This window comes from Stenella coeruleoalba (assembly GCF_951394435.1).
Source record: "Stenella coeruleoalba genome assembly, chromosome: 17".
Classification (NCBI taxonomy): Eukaryota; Metazoa; Chordata; class Mammalia; order Artiodactyla; family Delphinidae; genus Stenella; species Stenella coeruleoalba.
In genome coordinates, this window is record NC_137163.1 from 57,024,486 (window position 1) to 57,038,949 (window position 14,464).

The following is a 14,464-nucleotide window of genomic DNA, read 5'->3' on the forward strand; positions in this document are numbered from 1 at the left end:
GGGAGGAATATGGGGCCATACCTTGGTTGAGCGGGAAAGAGCGCTCTGAACTCCTAGCCTCAACTCACTTGCCCACCCAGGAGGAGTTCTTGATCCGCCTAAAGGATTTTTTTTTTTTTTTTTTTTTTTGCGGTACGCGGGCCTCTCACTGTTGTGGCCTCTCCCGTTGCAGAGCACAGGCTCCGGACGCGCAGGCTCAGCGGCCATGGCTCACGGGCCCAGCCGCTCCGCGGCATGTGGCATCTTCCCGGAGCGGGGCACGAACCCGGGTTCCCCGCATCGGCAGGCGGACTCTCAACCACTGCGCCACCAGGGAAGCCCGCATGTAAATTTTTTAGAGTATTCTGTGTACTAATATTATAAGTTTAAGGTATCGCCCTCATTTAAATAAACTTTGGCTGCCATGGGTGGTCGACATATTAAGATACTGGACATTATCAACACACAGTGTTATTTGTCCTGGAAGATTTTATGCCCATCTGTAGTTAGACTGCTCTTTAGAACAGTTTTCTGGTGCTGGAACTTAGCTGCATAATTGCCACAGCCCTATCAACCGTAACTAAGGAATTTCCCTCTGTGCTCAGGGGATTCTTTGAATTGAAATTTCTCTTTTTATCTTGATTGTCTTTGAAATTTAATACAGTAGATAATAACATTGAAGAAGTAAGGGATGCCATCAGAAATATAATGTTAACACCGCTTTAAAATTCCACAGGGGCTCAAAAGAAGTAAAATTATTTAGTTCCTTAATTATTAATTTGGGGATTTTAAATTTTTTATATTAAGTATGTTGAGATGGTGATACCTATACTTAAATTATATTATGGAAAAATCAGAAACAGAATACTACATGCTGTGATTGATAGGAATGGAAGAGATGGGTCTCCTTTAAAAAAAAAAAAACCCACAATTTTTATTCTAAACTTAGTTACACCTTTTAAAAGTTAACCATTCCAAATGTAAATGTTTTTCTTAAATGATTGACCATAGATTTCGTTAAAAGAGAGTTTGTCAATGCATACAGGGGCTGTTTCTTTTTGTCTGTTTGTTTTGTATTGTTTTGATTACTTTTTATAGCAATTTACTACCACAAGGGAATAAGTTAAAAGTTTAGGAGCTACTGAGTTTTGAGGGTCCCTCAAAAAGGGAGATGCATCTGTTTATCCTCTAGTTCAAATAAACCATGTAATTAGCTATGTGAATATTTAATATTGGTTAGTCCATGTGTGTCTGCCCATTACCTCTAGCCTCCCCAACAGTAAAAGGGACAGTCCCTTAGTTAAGCACATTATTTTAAGCAAAGATAACCCTTTCCCTGGCTCTGTGCATAAATAAGTGTATTTGTGTCAGTTGAGTGCATTTGTGGATTTTGATAAAAATGTCATGCATTAAATTGCAGCCAGATTAGATCAAGACAAATATAGCAGGGATGACAAGAACATTTCTTGAATGGATATTTGAAATTTTCCGTGATTTGAAAGTCCCTAAGCTCTTTGCTCTCATAAGTGATTACGCACTGCAACAGGGGAGACTATATTTAATGATTTGATAAGCAGTTTGTGCATATTTGGCTTCATGTTCCCTTGTAATTGAGTTACTTTCAAGCAGTATCTTAGGGAGATGCATTAACTCTTACATGGCCGAGGGTATAATTCATTGAAGTATTTCTCTCAATGCTATTTCAGTGTTCTAGAATGGCTCAGTCCAAAAATATATATTGCAAGACACATACGTAATTTTAAGTTTTCTGGTAGCCACATTTTAAAAAGTGAAAAGAAACAAGTGAAATTAACTTTAATAAATTCTATTTTATCTAACCCAACATGTCCAAAACATTATCATTTCAACATGTAATCAATATTTTTAAATTATTAATGGGATGTTTTAGATTTTTTTTTTTTCAAAATGAGTCTTCAAAATCCGGCATTTATTTTATACTTACAACACACCTCCGTTTAGGCTAGCCTCATTTCAAGTCTAGAAAGATCTCCCTATCCTGCTGCGTGGAAGCCACTCACTTGGTTTTGTCCTGAACATTCCTAACTTTTTTCCTTAATTTTCCACATTTCACTATCCTGAAGTCTTAAGATCATTAGAAAGGGACGTTTTGATAATTATACAAGCCATCACATACTGAACCATCCACTGTGCTAATAAGCATGTGTTGCATTAATTAGTTATCTCATTTACTCTCATGTGACCCTATGCAGTTAGGCACCGATATCGCTGTGTTACACACGAGGAAACTGAGATTCAGAGAGATTGATTCACCTGGCTAAGGTCACCTGGGTAGTAGGTGACAGGGTCAAGGTTGGAACCTCAGTATGCTGGGCCCTCCCCAGCTCACTGTGCTGACAACGATGGGCTGGAGAGGAGTCTCCGGGCTGATTGAGCTACCAGGAGCCCTCAGATATCCGCTAGAACGGAGAGGGTGCAGAATGGCACAGCACAGCTGAGCGAACTGCTAGGTCAGCTCTGAAACCTACCAGCTTTTCTGAACATCCCTGGGCCCATGCTTCTCTCTGTCCAGACCACGTTTTAGTTCGTATTTACTTAGTGGGACATGGAAGGACATTTACCCACTAACATCATAGAGACACGTCCTTAAGCATATTTATAAATTCTCCTCAGTCCTCACACCCCACATTGTTTGGTGGAGAGGCTTTTTCTCTTTCTCTGGAGTCTGTTAGTATGTAGACCTGAGAGTCTCTTAACTATAGACGTAGGCGAGGAAGTAACCTCCCCCTCCTTTTCTCCTGCTCCAGGAGAGAGAGAGAAACCAGACGTGGCTTCTGAACATACTTTCCTGCTAAAAGGCTGAAGAGAAGGAAAACATTTTGCAGTGTAACTGATCTGATGAACTTCCCTAAGTTCGTTAGCACGTTAACCATATCCGCAGCTGGCCCCTTCCTTTGGACTACTTCCGTTTGTCCATCTACACAGCAAACAGGACAAGGTCAGGAAGGATGGGGAGAGAAGATTGGAGCTTTGCTGCCTTCCTCTCCAGAGGAAAGGTTCGCTTCTGCATCCCAGGGAGACAGGGTGTTCCAATTAAACCGAAGTATGGGACACCCACCCACCTGAGCCATCTGGATACCTGCCATGTAAGAAAGGTTGACAGAAAGACTAATGGTTTCCTGGAATCTAGACTCCCAAATACCCAAGATTTGGAGAAAATGACTTATTATGTATGACCCAGAAACATGATTCCTAATCCTTGGTGGGATGAAAACAATGCCCTACTATAGAAACCCCAAAATTATACTCATAGCCTGAGTGGATCTCTGGGCTGAGCATTCGTTAAATAACCCAAATTGGTATCTGCTCTCATCATAATTGCTCATTAAAGTAGCAACAGAAAGAGGGAAAACTTTAACATTTGCGGCTTTTCCGACAGTTCTAGCCTGATCCCCAGGTTCTATTCAGTCCTTCTGGTGTGAACCTGTCGTATCTCGGCTCTTAGCCCTGGGTCTGGGCATGAAGGGATCAACCACTGTGAGTTTTGGTGTCTCCTGGTAGCCACTCAAGACAGTGTGGGAAACAGTGAGGAAAAGGAGTCACTTTCTTTTCAGGCAGGAAGTATTTCCTGAGTACCTGTGTATTAGGTGCTCAGGGGAGACAAAGTATATAAAACTATGTCCCTGCTTTCAAAGTCTGATTGAGAAAGTCAGACATACATCAGGGAAACAATATGCAACAAGATATAAGCAAGCAAGCCCTGTATTGCCCTTTCTAACAAGTTCTTGGGAATTTTGTAGAATATTAAAAATATGTTTGAATGGTACTAAAAACAAGTTCTTAGTAGTGCAAAGTTTAAGGGGCTCAGTAAAAGAACGTAGACTCTGCAGTCAAACCAACCTCATGTTAAAGGCCAGGTCTTACTAGCTTTGCACACCTGCATGTGCACACCTTTAAAATATGTCCACCCAAATGTTCTCTACAAAGAATCCCAAATAATTTAGGTAGATACCCCTCCTCCAGGAGGTAGATGTTAACTCCCCTCATTTTGAGTATGGGCTAGACGTAGTGATTCACTTCCAAAGGAGAGAGCATGGAAAAGGAAAAATAGTAAATTTACAGTGGAGAAGCCTGGTAGATACCCCTTTAACCAAATGATCAAGGCTGACATGATGAGAGAGACGTCATGTTGATATTATCTCCCTCCTGAAGGGGTGTGATGAGAAAAGCACTTTACCTCTGTGGTAATCCCTCCAAAAACGCATAACCGCAGTCTAATCATGAGAAAATACATCAGACGAACCTAAATTGAGGGACATTTTACAAAATAAATGACCAGTACCTCTTAAAACCAGTCAAGGTGTTGAAAAACTTGGAAAAATTGAGAAACCATCACAGGTCAGAGGAAACATGGCAACTAAATGCAATGTGGTATCCTGGATAGATCTTGGAAGAGAAAAAAGACATTCATGAAAAAAGTCGGGAAATCCAAATAAAGTCTGGAGTTTAGTTAGTAGTAATGTACTAATGTTGGTTTCTTAACTTTGACAAACATACCAGAGTACTGTGAGATGATAACATTACGGGTAAGTGAAACTAGGGGTGTACGGGAAACCTCTGTATTGTTTTTTTCAACTTTTCCATACATCTATTTGGAAAATTGTTCCAAATAAAAAGTTAATTTTAAAAAACATATGTCTGTTTATTTTATGCAAATATATAGAAAGGCCTCATATCATACATGGTGCTCATTGATAATAATGGTCACCTGGAGGGAAGGGCCTGGAAATTAAATGTGATGGTGAAGTAAGACTTAGTTTTATCATAATATTTGCATATTTTACAATGAGACTACATTTACATATTCACTATTATTTGTATAATAAAACAAAACTTTAACATATTTTGGCATGTTTAGACTCAGCTGGAATGGGTTTCAGGAGGTATCTCTATCCAGCAGCTTAGCTAGTGTGGCAGACAGAATAATGGTCCCCCCAAAATGTACATGCCCTAGTCCTTGAAACATGTGAATATGTTACCTTACATTGAAAATGGGACTTTACAGATGTGCTGATTTAAAGATACTGAGTTGTGAGGTTATCATGAAATATCTGGGTGGGCCCAATGTAGTCATAAAGGTCCTTATAAGAGGGATGCAGGAGGGTCAATCAGAAGCCGATGTGACAGTGGAAGTAGGGAGAGAGACTGGAAGATGCTACACTGGCTGCTGGCTTTGAAGATGGAGGAAAGAGCCACAAGCCAAGGAATGTAGGCTGCCCGTAGAAGCGGGAAAAGGAAAGGAACCGTGTTCTCCCCTAGCATCTCCAGGAGGAATGCAGCCCTGATGATGCGTTTTGAACTTCTGACTTCCAGAATTATTATAATTAACAAATTTGTGTTTGTTTTAAACGTATATATATCCACAAATTCTTGGATACCTCCGAGTTTGACTGCCTTCCCCTTGGGTGGACTGTATTTAGTGAGTCACTTCTAGCGAATAAAATGTGGCATAATTGATGATACGTAATTTCCAAGACTACGTCATAAAAGGCAAGTGACTTCCTCCTTGCTGTCTCTAGGATCACTTGCTTTGGGGAAAACCAGCTGCCATGTTGTGGAGTCACTCAAGCAGCTCTGTGAAGAGGCCCACCTGATAAGGAACTGAGCCCTCCTGCCAGCAGTCATGAAGGAACTACATTTTCCTGCCAACCCCCTTGCCACTGAGCCTTTCTATAAAAGGGCTGTCCAGCCCCAGTCAGGCCTTCAGATGACTGCAGTCATGGCTGATATCTTGCCTACAACCTCAAGAGAAACCTTGAACCAGAACACCAAGCTAAGTGACTCCCAAATTTCTGACCACAGAAACTGTGAGACACAAATGCTTGTTGTTTAAGCCATTAAGCTTTAGGGTCATCTGTTATGCAGCAATAGATAATTGATATAGTATGAAACATGGTTAACATGCTGCCTGGTATACATATATAAGTACTGAATAAATTATAGTTTTTATTCTTATTGTTAAGAAACTTATTTTTCTTCCCCTGTTATTCTAGTCTTCCCATTTTCTCTCCACTTGGAACAGTGATCCTTAACCATAACTGCACATTAAAATCAAAAAACAAAACAAAACAAACAAACAGAAAAAAAAACCAAAAACAAAAACAAAACTAAAAAAAGCCATAGGGCCCAAAGCCTTAGGCCAGATTAATTAAATGAAAAATTCTGGATGGGCTCACACATCAATATATTTTGAAAATTAACTGTAGCAGTTTTCATGGACAGGGAGGGTAAAGGGCCACTGCTATAGAAACAGTAACATTTAAATAAGGACTGCTAAAATTCTATGACCTCTGAACTTAAGAGCATAAAGTTGTATTTCTTGCTAATTCATCAAAATAGGCTTTACACACTGAGGAAAATGTGTTGCAAAAAAAAAAAAAAACAGTTTAAAAACTGTCCACTGAAATAACATGTGATCTTATAGCCAGCCTCCTTTGAAAGGAATGAAGCAATCTTTAACTAGAGGAGTTTATCAACTAGGCAGAGAGACCACAGGATAATTCTGTTGACTTTGCAGCAGCAAAATGGACTATTTGTGGATTGTATTCCAAAGGACAGTTAATGTTTTCCTTGGTTAATGTGCTGAACTGGAATTCCTTCTTTCCTGTTTATATTTTCTTTCTCTCTGTCAAGCATAAGTACCAAAGAAACATTTGCTGAATATGAATTATCTGCTTAAGGCATCTAGGAAAAAATTAATTACAAATTTGTTTAAATATCTTTTAGTTGATAAAAAAAAAAGGTCTGCATATTTCATACTGAAAATACGGAGCCACGAAATAGGGAATCTATAACATAGAAGAGTTTGTCATTTCATCCCCTTGCATAACCCAGGGAAAGAAATAATCCACCAGGAGTCAGGTCTCTACCAAAATGAGTTTTTACCTTTCTATCTTGTCATCTGGGTAGCTCATTGGCAAAGGAGTGAATCATATGGTAATTCCTGGGCTAAGCAGGCTCATTATGGTCCAATGAAAGTCTGTTACTAAGATTTGCACACTAAGTTGCATATATTTAAAGGCATTTTGTTGAATGTAGATTTTGTGGGTGGCGCTTTAGATTATGAAGATTCTGCCCCTGACTCAGCAGGTTTGCAACACCATTGACAAAATGAAAGTTGGTATGTAATGCACTTCAAGTTTTTGCATTTTAAACCATGAATAAAATATAATTTCAAAGAAAAGGATTACAAGCATGGATCAAATTTGATAGAGTAGGTAAGTAGGAGAAGGCAGTATTTGGTTCTAATAAGTAAGAGTGCTAGGTCCTTGGTATTTGATGACCAGATCATGATATAGTTGGAATAAATAAGGAGAAAGGAGAGCATCTAGGCTGGAAGAGAATCACAAAAGCAAAAATAAGCATCACGTGGGGAGTAGTGAAATGACTGACTTATATAAAGTAGAAGTTTAGTTGAAAAGGAGTAAGGAATAAGGAGACCAAGACCATATGATGTTGAAGCCTTGAAGACCAGGCTGAGTACCCAGAAGTCACTGAAGATTCTTGAACAGATTGAAATTGGGGGGATGTGTACAGAGAAGAGGGTAAGCGGAGTAATCAATATGCTGGATGATTTGGAAAGAGTAGAAAATTAGAGAGAGAGAGAGACAAATCTCAGACATGGTAGAGATGAATCAAGAAACTTGACTTGCTGATTAATTAGATAAATAGTCTCCCTTTAGTGGGTATGTTTTACTCTGAGGACCAGCTTCATGTGGCCAGTAGCCATCAATAGATAGTGATGGAGATAAAAATATAATCAACAAATAATTTACTTTGTACCACATCTTCATTATCCATTCCATTCTTTATCCATATCCATGGAAGCAACATGGTTGCTTCCATGTCTTGGCTACTGTAAGTTTTTTTTGGGGGGGTTGTTTGTTTTTTGGCCATGCTGCACAGCATATGGGATCTTAGTTCCCTGATGATCAACCAGGGATCGAACCCAGCCCCTTGTATTGGAAGTGTGGAGTCTTAACCACTGGACCATCAGGGAAGTCCCTGATGTCTTGGCTATTGTAAACAGTGCTGCAATGAACATTGGGGTGCATGTATCCTTTTGGAGCATGTTTTTCTCTGGATATGTGCCCACGAGTGGGATTGCAGGATCATATGGTAGCTCCATTTTTAGTTTTTTAAAGAACCTCCATACTGTTCTCCATAGTGGCTGTACCAATTTACATTCCCACCAACACTGCAAGAGGGTTCCCTTTTCTCCACACCCTCTCCAGCATTTATTGTTGGCAGATTTTTTGATGATAGCCATTTTGACTGGTGTGAGGTGATATCTCATTATAGTTTTGATTTGCATTTCTCTAAGAATTAGCGATGTTGAGCATCTTTTCATGTGCTTCTTGGCCATCTGTATGTCTTCTTTGGAGAAATATCTATTTAGGTCTTCTGCCCATTTTTTGATTGGTTGTTTGTTTTGATGATACTAAACCACATGAGCTGTTTGTAAATTTTTGGAGACTAATCCCTGTCGGTCACATCATTTGCAAATATTTTCTCCCATTCTGTGGGTTGTCTTTTCATTTTGTTTATGGTTTCCTTTGCTGTGCAAAAGCTTTTGAGTTTAATTAGGTCCCTTTTGTTTATATTTGTTTTTATTTCCATTACTCTGGGAGATGGATTGAAAACGATATTGCTGCGATTTATGACAGAAAGTGTTCTTTCTGCCTATGTTTTCCTCTAAGAGTTTTATAGTGTCCGGTCTCACATTTAGGTCTTTAATCTATCTTGAGCTTATTTTTGTGTATGGTGTTAAAGAATTTTCTAATGTCATTTTTTTACATATAGCTGTCCAGTTTTCCCAGCACTATTTATTGAAGAGACTGTCTTTCCACTATTGTATAGTCTTGCCTCCTTTGTCATAGATTAATTGACCATAGGGGCATGGGTTTATTTCTGGGCTTTATATCCTATTCCATTGATCTGTATTTCTATTCTATTACTCAGCCATTAAAAAGAATGAAATAATGCCATTTGCAGCAACATGGATGGACCTAGAGATTGTCATACTGAGTGAAGTAAGTCAGACAGAGAAAGAGAAATATAGTATGATATTGCTTATATGCGGAATCTATTGATAAAAAGAAATGATTCAAATGAATTTATTTACAAAACAGAAACAGACTCACAGATTTAGAGAATGAACTTATGGTTACCAGGGGCGGGGGTGGGGGGAAGGGTGGGGAGAAGCGATAGGGAGTTTGGAATTGACATGTACACACTGCTATATTTAAAATGGAGAACCAACAAGGACCTACTGTATAGCACAGGGAACTCTACTCAATATTACGTAACAACCTAAATGGGAAAAGAATTTGAAAAAGAATAGATACATGTATATGTATAACTGAATCACTTTGTTGTACACCTGAAACTAACACAACATTGTTAATCAACTGCACTACAATATAAAATAAAAAGTTAAAACAAAACAAAGAAAAACCAAATAACCTACTTTGAACATTTGAGTCACAAATCTATAAATCAGGAGTGTGATTCTGTAGTCCTGTAATTCTTGTAAAATCCTGTAATTCAGTTGGAATACATGGAAAAACTTCCAAAGACATTTTCAGTAAATGTCCATCTTTCTCTTTTAGATGAACTATATTTCAGCAGAAAAAAAGGTTTCGACTGTGATACATACTTAAAATATTCCTTTTAAAATGACATTGTTACATGTAGGAATTTGTTTCCTCCATTCCTAATCAAAAGTACCTGACATTTTAAGTTCTAGTTTATCTTGTTTGATCTTATACTAGACATCTAGTACTCTAAGTGGGAGGGTTGGTCTAAATTTTGTCCCTTACAAGAAGTGTATATTGTTATTAATAGTCATATTACTATAAAAATAAGATTTCCTTATGTGTTTGAAACATTTCTTTCTTGCTTTTGCTCAGTAACTAACTTTTAGGTAGGCTTTCTGATGTAATGATAGTATCAAATGATCCAGAAAACAGTGGGGAATATTCTCAGTGGCCTGTAGGCCTCTCCATAGTGCTGATTGAGTGTCCTCACAACATGGCTACTAGGTTCTCCACAGAGCTAGAGCCTATGCCCTTTTCTGAAGGCTAAATGTAAGGAGCAATGGCCTCCCTGTCTAGTGATTTGGCCTTGGAGGAATTTGCTTAACATTCTCTAGAAACGGTTTATTTCTATCAATAGGGTTTTTTTCATATTCTGTTCTGACCAGCTGACTTGTCATAAATGAGTGGATTGGCAGCGTTTACAACTTTATTTAAAGAATACTAGTTCCTGTAGTATGAAAGTGGTTTGACGAAGTAATGCTATTAGACCCTTAGCAAAACAAAGTACATCTTTTGTTTTTGTTTTCTGATGTAACTGTATCCTAGATTAGCTAATAAAACAATGCAAGAACTTCCACTTCTCGTAAGGGTCAAAATTTAGGCCAGTCCTCCTACTGAGAACAATAAAAGCTGGACAAAATATACTTGCTTGGAATTGCTTGGAGACATCAGAGATCTAACAAGGCAGAATTATGGGAAAGACATAGAAAATAAGAAAATCTAGAGAGGTGAGCCTGCCATAAGGGGCCACTTTTTCACTCAGATGTCTGCTGACCCCAGAAAACATACCTGAAAGGCTGAGAAACTGAACAGGGCTCCTGACAGCCCTATGAAATAGAGGAATAAAACTGGAGTCTAGAACCCTCCAAAGCTGGGGTGAGTCTGGTAAATACCCCAGGCTTTGGATTGAGACACTGCATAGCTACCCACTAGGAGTAAGAATGAACTGTAAGTAGACTGTCCTCTCAGAGCCTAAAGCTCAACTTCAAGTCAGTTTTAATCCTTGAAATTGAATCAAGCTGATCTCAGGTTGCTAGTTTCTAAACCTGCTGATAGCAAAGTCAAGTCTCTCTCAAGGAAGAGAATGTCATCAAGGTCTCAAATTATTTCTACAAATGTTCACATACCATGTCCACTATTTTAATAATAGTCAGGCTCATGAGGAGATAAAACAGGACGGATGAAAAAAACAATAAAAATAGAAGGTAGTGGAAACATGGGGCTCCACATAATAAATTTAGCACACACAGACTTTTAAAAAATACTCTTAACATGTTCTGTGAGATTTTTAAAAAGACTGGAAATTTGTGAAGAGAACTAGAAACGATACAAAATGAACCAACTGAAAAATTCAAGAACTGTATTTTAAAACTTGATTGATGGGTGGATTAGCTATTTATTGCTATGTAACAAATCATCACAAGACTTAGTAACTTAAAGCAGCAATAATCACCTAATCTTTCTCATAGTTTCTGTGAGTCAGAAATTCAGGAATTCTCTTATGAGGTTTCCATCAGTTATTGGCTGGGGGACAGTTATCTAAAGACATAACTGGGGCTGGAGCCATCTTGGGGGGGTTCACTTATATGGATCGGAAGTTGGTTCCTTTCAATGTGAGCTTCTCCAAGGAACTACTCGAGTGTCCTCATGACATGGTGGCTGGTTTTCCTCAGAACTAGAAATCCAATAGCATGAGGCAGAAGATGGAATGCTTTTGATGACCTAGCCTCAAAACTCTCACACCACCACTTCTGATATACCCTATGATATTCTATCATACCTATCTGGTCATATAGATCAGCACTGATCTAACGTAAGAGGAAGCTACCCACGGGTGTAAATACTAGATGGTGAGAGTTTTGGGGGTTGGAGGGCCCACTTGTTAACTGGCTACTGTGAGTAGACACAGCAGAAGAATTAGTAAACAGGGAAAGGGAATTAGTGAACAGACTAGAATACAAAGAAACAAAAGGATAGAAAATCCAGAAGAGGGGGTATGGATATGACATGTAATTGGATTTTCAGAGGAGAGGAGAGAGACTAAGGCGGAAGCAGTATTTGAAGAGATAACAACTGTGAATCTCCCAAAACTAATGAAAGATATGAAGGTACAAATTCAAGAAGCCCTATGAATTCCAAGCAGGATAAAAGTGCAAAACCATTGTCTCTCCCACACTATATGCACATATAATTGGTCTTTGCTTAAAATTTTTAGCCTCTATTTGAAAACATTATTGCTGGTTTGAATGCGTTGTTCATTTTTATAATTTTGGAAGAGTCCTGCCTTAATATGATGTGAGGGTTTGGTATTGTTTGTATTTCATTCTTAATTGTTCCTAGTCCTTGGTTATTAGCCTTTGGATCAGCCTGAAGCACTATATAAAGGGAAAATGTACATTATGACAAAGAATAAAACTCTCATTAACTTGATGTTATCTAGCTATCTAGCATTCAACTATTACTAACTGGTACTTTCATACATGTAGAAAGCGGTGACAGTTGAAATTTATGAAAATGATTTTGAAGTATTGAAATCCCATCAGAATCTTTCTTTTAACATTATGATGCATTTATTATATTTGGGAGGTTCAATACATCATCATGTAATCCAGTTGGTTAGAAATTGACCGTATGTATAACTTTAGTAACTGAGTATCTGAATAACCACAGACACCGTTCCTTGGCCATGCTGTATCAACAACAGTTAACTTGCTATATACCTGACTCTTTTGTTTAGAAACACTGCTACTCTTGCTTCTACTAGTTGTTTTCAAATGGCAATTATTTTAAGTGATGGCAAGAATTTAACAATAGAAATTGATTAACATCAAGCCCCCGAAATGTTGGGGGGATTGATACGGAGTGTCCATTTAGAGGATGCTGTCCATTTTGAGATGGCATCTGGTTCTTGTTCATGACAGGTAGGGATGGCTATTCCAGCTTAACGAGTAATTTGGTGGCTGTCATAAGGAAGCAACTACCTTAAAACAGATTGGATTTAGCCCATTATCTCCTAGACTGGCCTCTCTTTCATTCAAAAAAAAAAATCCTCAGATGAACTTGATTTTCTCTAAATATAAGAGCATTTAAAATAAGTGTCTTAAGAAGTCAGTTTCCGTTATCAAACTATATGATTCTATTTGTTTCTTCAAAGTTTAATAAAAAAACTTGGGCATATGAGGCATCCATATTACACCTTTCATTTCCCAATTTGTAACAAATTCCACTCATGTTGTTTGACGGCTTTCAATTTCATTACAAAGAATGACTTCATCCTAGTATAAACCACCAGCTTTACTGTACCAGGGCAAAGTTCAGAAGTAATGTTGTTTGTAAACATCCAGTTTAAAATAGTGGGGAAGGAGATGCTCCCACAGTTGGAGAAAATAAATCTAACCTTTGTAATTAGAAATTAAAGTACATTTTTTACTGTTGGTAATTATTATGCTTTATCATCTGAGACCACAAATAGCTAAATCCACAACTGTTATGAAGGACTGCCAAACCAATACAGCATGATTTCAGATATCATGAAGTGTACAAACAATATTTTCTGGAAGGGTGTGTACTTCTCCTTTTAAGTGTAAGAGAAGAAATGCTTTCATAGGAATTACATTTTTTAAGTCTACTTCCTCGCCATGTGACTGAAGTTTAAAGTTCCTTTCTTAGTGCATCTCCCCAGGAATGTTCTGTTTCTGGCACCCTGTGGCACAGATTTTGGTGCTGTTAAAAATCAAGCTGCCTAATTAGTTTAATAGGTGTTAGAAGTGGTCATGTAATTTTATAGACAGATATCTTAGGCACAGATAAGAAGTCGCCCTCCAGGTGATTCTGTGCTATAGGGCTGATCAGAAATTTGATCCTGGCTCTGGGTGGGTTCCCATAGTAATCAAAATCTATTCTCCATGCGTGAGATTTCATTATACCTAATCAGCCCAGATTTAATGAAATCTCACACATAGTGTATAAATTCTGTATTCCGTTGGAATCCCCCAGAGCCATGATTGCGCTTCTGATCAGTGATCAGCTCTACAGCTGAACTGAAGTGCTCAGTTACCTGCCAACTGGGTGATGCTTCCACACTGTAACCAGTGTTGGAACTAAAATGCTTGGAAGAGAGTGGGCTGGGAGTGAAAGTGTTTCTGGTGGAAAAAATCTTCCCCCAGATTCACAGAAAAGTGATCGGTTCCCACTTAATCCAGTGAAACATGGTTACTCTCTGCGAACCAAGAGGACACCAGGTTTCCAGCACCAAGAAGGGGATTCTAGGTTTCTACCCTTAGTCATCCTGCCCTGCTGTTTACTGAGCACACCAGGCACTAGGTTCAGAACTGTGCTTTATCTTTTTTGATCTTCACAATGACACAATGAGGAGTGTATTATCACCCCCATTTTACAGATAAGAAAACTGAGGCTCAAAGCCTTTGAGTCTATTGCACGAGGCCACCGAACTTTTGTAGTAGAGCTTGTACCCAAACCTAAATCCTCCAGACCCTCAAACCCTACACATAACCATTATGCCACATCGCATTTCCTCTCCTTTCAGTAGTTTTCATCCCACCTTCTCTGTCTACTCTTCCTTCTCCTCCACTGGCATCTGAAGTGAGGCAAGGGGCTCAGTCACCCAA

General features: G+C 38.6%; 1 protein-coding gene across 1 annotated transcript in view; it reads left to right on the top strand.

Annotated features, from left to right (window-relative positions):
* Positions 1-14,464, top strand: part of ZNF704 (zinc finger protein 704) — a 213,886-nt gene that overhangs the window by 115,426 nt on the left and 83,996 nt on the right. The gene's annotated exons all lie outside the window — the stretch shown is intronic.